Source organism: Tenrec ecaudatus, chromosome 6 (assembly GCF_050624435.1).
Source record: "Tenrec ecaudatus isolate mTenEca1 chromosome 6, mTenEca1.hap1, whole genome shotgun sequence".
NCBI classification, from domain to species: domain Eukaryota; kingdom Metazoa; phylum Chordata; class Mammalia; order Afrosoricida; family Tenrecidae; genus Tenrec; species Tenrec ecaudatus.
The window spans coordinates 86,125,425-86,131,424 of NC_134535.1; positions in this window are offsets into that span (position 1 = coordinate 86,125,425).

Genomic DNA, 6,000 nt, shown 5'->3' on the forward strand with positions numbered 1-6,000 from the left:
TCCATATTTACTCTCAGTGTAGACCTGGTTACAATTTTATTTTTGGTTCTAGATCTTGGCTGAGAAAACTTGAGCATCTACAAATGAATTTAGAGTATCTGTGAGTTACAAATTCAATCTTTGAACACCTCCTTTCAATGCTGAGGGTCCACACAGCCCATCAGAGAGGCAGGTGGAGAGCAACATTGTGGAATTCCCTCAGCTGACTATTTTTGTCCCCCAAGAAGGGCCTCTGTGACCACAGGAAGACACTTTTATAATTTCATACTTAAGATGAAAGGTAAATACAAGTTTCATAACTCTGTTTACTTACCTTGCTAGAGGGACACAGTGCATTCAGTTCACATAGAAGTCAAAGGTATATTTAGAAATTCAGAGAAAAGGAGAGCAAAGGAGTTTGGGTGCTTATTCCATGAGCAGAGAGTGAAAGCGTATAATCCTGGATGATCCTCTGAAGAAGGCGTGTGACGTGCTAAGCTGTCTGGATACGTGCATGTTTGTGTACTTCTCAAACTGATCATTGCTTGGCATTTTGCATGTGTCCATGTCAACCTATGCCTTAACGAGCTTTGGAACACAAGTTTATATTTTATGGTCATTTTAAGAATAAGCCCACAGAACTATCACTACCAATTTTATGACAATTGACAGAAATGTTCACCACTGTGACTACATCCCAATTAAATTAATATGAGCCTAACTCAATTTTAATACATTTTTATGATAAAAACACTCTTTTAGGTCCAATGACATACATCACTTTAAAGAGATACATCACTCAGGACATTTGTGGGAGAAATATTTCATAACTTATTGAACCGAATAACTGAAAACCTTAATTGTATAAGTGGCTAGCTAGATAAATTAATGAATAAAGATAAGAGAACAGAACAATGCTGGGAGATATAAATAGTTTAGAAACTAGTATAGAAAATTCAAAGAAGTTATTCATAATAGTACAAGGGACGGGGTATCCCTGAGGCACCTGAAATAAGGGTGAAGAACCACAACACTTGAAGCCTGTGTCCTTGCGAGTAATGCAGACCCACCTCAATATTGTCTTATAAGTATCTCTGGCTTTTGTTTTCCCTCAGCTCTTTGCCTGTAGCACATGAACTTTGGATGCAGAAGGGCAGGAGAATTCTAAGTCATCAAAATCTCATTTTCAACCCTGATGCACTTTCTCCCATTCTTACCTGGACTTGGTACTTCTCAGCTGTAGGTCTGTAGGTCTCAACTTCCCAGATCCATGCAGAGTTCATCTTCAAAGAACTCAACATGGAGTCAGTTATAAGCAGCAGATATGGTGCTCATATCCAACACAAGGGTAAGTGGAGAAGTTATAAGTAAAGAAATTGCCACAGAGCCAGATGAAAGCTAGACATTTAAATCTAGATGAAATAAAAATATAGAAGTCTCCAGTTGTAAACATGGGGAATCATTAGAAATACTGTAAATGTTCTTTTCTGACACAAAGTAATCTTTTCAGTGGTTTCACTTTGGTATATTTTGGGGAGGGGGAGAGGTTCAAGCAATGCGCATGCACAGGAACATCAATATTTCTCTAATTTAACTAAAGAAATATGGTACATGACTTTTTTCATTTTATAAAAAATGAGGGAAGGGAAAATAGATGAGACCAGATAGAAAGGTTAAGGTTGCATGTGCTCTACCCCCATCGTTGGTTCTGCCACAGTCTCCCTCACTGACTGCCGTGAGAAAGCCCTCAGATTCTGAAAGGAGGGACATGAGGGGCTCCTCTCTCTCCAGTCACAGCTACTAAGGCTTCTCTCCATTTACCTGCCTTGGTGGCTGTACATATTGGGGAAAACATGAGCCAAGGAGATATAATCTAGCAGAGAGCTAGTTTGATTGGCTAGTTCAGCTCATTCTCCCAAGGGCCCAGTCTGATGCCAAACTTTAAACTCATTAACTAGAAGAGTTGAACTCTGTTTAAGACTGAGGGGATGCCCACAGAGATAGGACATAGACTTTTAAAGCTGAAGAATTTACACTAACTCTGGAGTCTGGTGGAATTTGAGAGAAAGGCTGAAAACTGAATTTTTTTTTACCCTGGATGACTGTCTCTCTAAGTGCCTAGGATAAAATTGTGAATAAATTTTATCATATGAAACCGATAACTGCATGTTTCAATGTAGCAAATGTCTAAGGAATATTTTACTATGCAATGATGCCTGGGGATTTGGAACCCATGCTTGTAATAATATTCTTAGTTTCCCTGAAAAGATGATCGTTGAAAATTTCATTTTAAATGGATTCATTAATTCTTTATTATGACTTAAGAGAAGGTTTACTGAGCTTTTGGTCAATTTAACATTAAACAATTCATACACTTTTCATAGAAACTCACTCATTAGAACTTATTGAGTATACGGTCATCATCCTGCTGCGTCCATCCCCTGTTTCCTCTTCCATTCCCATGCTTTTCTAACCATGTACAGTTTTTCCGTGGGAAAATGCTACCCTTTTTCTATAAATGGTTGATTATTGTAACACCAGGGCTGCAGACCTGAAGGAGAACTAAGAACCACAGTCTCTGGGGTCTGCCAGTCTCTGTTTGAGTAGTAAGGCTAGGCTCTTTTCAGTGACCCTGGGCTCCTGTGCCCAGGGATTCTTTCCCTCATGGTATTTGCTTATGTCTAAGAAGTTTCCATAACTTTTCCCGTTTTATGCTCTCCCACATTTAGGAGTATATCCAGAGAAAGGGCATATGCACACACACAAATGTCCTCTGTCAAACAGGTATGTATTTGAGGATATACTTCCAATCTCCTTTTGTGCACGTTCAGACAGTAGGTCTACCCAAGAATCTACTGATAGATCATGCTTATTCCAGGATTTTTGATACACTATTCTTTCTCTTGCTATAAGTCTTGTAAATCTCCCATTGTCTTCTCCTACTTCAATAACTGTTTGCCAAACACCTTCTTATGAAATATACCTTCCCTTCACAAAAGTTAACACCTTTTTACCATCTAGCCCAGGCGTAGAGGGCATCCAGCCCAGGGACTACAATGTCAGCAATATTATCTAATACCACACATCTCAATCAAAATTGCAGTCCCAGCTATTACATTAAGGGTAAGTTAATTAAATGTTTGACCAAATGTAGCAACCTAATTTTAAAGTTGGTAGCTTTGTAGAGCCTCTATATGATGTTATAAATATTCAAATGGACATTGGCAGAAAAAAAGTCTCTCATCCCTGTGAGTTTATCCAATGATTTCCATTCCTTCTCACCCTGTGTCACCATCAAACAATGCTCCATTAATATGCAATCTTTTCTTGTCTCTTTAGTGATTTTTTACAATATTTTTCCTTTGACTAATCAGCAGCATTACATCTTCCGTGTTCATCCATATTATGTTCTGAAGATTAATCTTTATTCTTTATACGACACTGAATTGCCTAGAAAAACAAAACCAATGACACTTGTATGTGTATACGAAGGGACTTTCTATCAGGAATAACTTAAAATCAAGGAAGTGTCTTAGGCAGTCCACTTTACCTCAAGTTCATGGATTAGATGCTCACAGGAGCCTCTCCAGACTCATGTAGCTGAAGGCTGATGATGAAGAAAGGTGATGCAGATTCAGGGAGATCACAACCCTGAGTGTGCAGAGTTCTGAGGACATGTGGTGAAAATTCGGCAGGGTGAAGACAGCTTTGAGCTTGACTTCCAGGGCCAGTGGTCCACATGGGGCCACCCTAGAAGGCAGACATAGATTCCCAGCAAGGATGAAGGTGATGGGCAACAGAGGATGGTGAGGTTCTCCATGTCTTTCTAATAAACAGGCCATACCTTCAAGGAGGCAATGGTCAGGCTGTGACCTGACTGCTAGTTTGGACTCTGCCCCACACTTTCACATAGGTGACATGTTTATGTGAAATCACCCCTTGTGAACTTGACACCTTTATACAACTCTTTAATCATACATAACCTCTAAGCAAGGACAATAATACAATCATGTTTGCTCCTAACAGAGCATAACTAAAATATGTATAACTGATAATACACCAGCCCCATTTAAATGTCATATTACATAATTGAACAAAACAACAATATTCTATGCTTAACAATTTTTTGTGACTACTTACACCTTAATATTAAATGTGTATCAAACTACACTGCTGAAAGTTCATAAACCAAAGGGCATTTATAGAGATATAAATACAGGCATGTGCATATGTAAATATATTTTTATATGATGACGGGGAAATCTATGTGCATATATTTATAGGTTTAGTTTATGGTATTAGATGGATATTAGGCCTCCACTCAAGTAATAATTCAATGCAAGAACACTTTGTTATATTAAATTGACATTCCATGATACTCACCTTCCTGACACAATCACTGAAGAAAAATGTGTGCATAAGCAAACGTGGTGAAGAAATCTGATGGGGTCCAGCTATCAAAAGATATAACGTCTGAGGTCTTAAAAGCTTGAAGGTAAACAAGTGACCATCTAGCTCGGAAGCGACAAAGTCCACTTGGAAGAAGCACACAAGCCTGTGTGATCACGAAGTGTCGAAGGGATCAGGTATAAGACATCATCAGAACAAAAAATCTTACCATAGTGAATGAGGGGGAGAATGCAGAGTGGAGACCCAAAGTCCATTTGTATTCAACTGGACATCCCTTTATGGAAGGGTCATGGGGAGCGGACGGGCCAGTCAGGGTTCAGTGTAGCAATGATAAAACCTACAACTTTCCTCTAGTTCTTTAATGCTTCTCTCCACCCTCACCCCCGAATCTATCATGATCCCAATTTTACCTAACAAATCTGGCTAGACCAGAGGATGTACATTGGTATAGACAGGAACTGGAAACACAGGGAATCCAGGACAGATGACCCCTTCAGGACCAGTGGTGAGAGTGTCGATATGGCAAGGGTAGAGGGAAGGTGTGGTAGAAAGGGGGAACCAATTACAAAGATTTATATATAACCCCCTCCCTGGGAGATGGATATCAGAAAAGTGGTTGAAGGGAGATGTCGGACAGTGTAAGAAATGACAAAATAATAATAATTTATAAATTATCAAGGGTTCATGAAGGATGGGGTGATTGGGAAAGAGGGGAAAAATGAGGAGTGATACCAAGGACTCAAGATAAAGATGATATTTGAGAATGATGAGGGCAACAAATGTACAAATGTGTTTGACACAATGAATGTATGTATTGATTGTGATAAGAGTTGTAAGATATCCCAATAAAATAATTCTTTTTAAAAGAAAGTTCTTAGGCCATTCGCTTCATCCTTTTATCTTCTCCCAATTTGGGAACCAATTTCTAAATTATCCATTTCTATTTACTCGGTTATATGAGAAGACAAGCATGTTCTTTGATGTGAAGAATCTTCATTCCATTTGGAAACTTGTGTGTCTGCATCCATAAACAAAATCAAATCTAAAGCAAGCCACCCATCAAGCCAGCAAGTAATGTGCACCAGCTCACAAAGTGAAACATCTTTTTCAGCCAGTCAGGTTCTGCTCAATACAGACCTATCCATTCCAACCTAGGTCAATGAGTCTTGTAGCAACCGAAAAAGCAACTTGTGGCAACTCTTCATGATCCAGACCACTGGTCACTTCACAAATTCTCAACAACCCTAACCCTCTCTTGGGCTAAGTTATGTCATAGACTCAGGTTCCACATAAATTTTTTAACTTAACACCAGCCAGTTTGTTCTTGTCTCTCCTCTAGTCTAGTCCCTGTGAAGCCAGTCCATGGGTGTCATTCTCTCCATTGCTGTGTTCCCCCTCTTGGACTCAACAAGTTCATCTGGGCACTCACTTAGTGAGAATTTCAGGCTGCCTGTAGTCTCCCTTTCTGATTCAGTCCTAATTGCGGGAGGCAGAGGAGGGGTGTGTGTGTGTGTTTGGGGGGGGTGTTCTTTAATGGGCACAGACTTTCCAGCCTAAGTGTATCCACAAAAAAGCCACTTGCTCATGATTCAAAGAGTCTAGATCACCTTT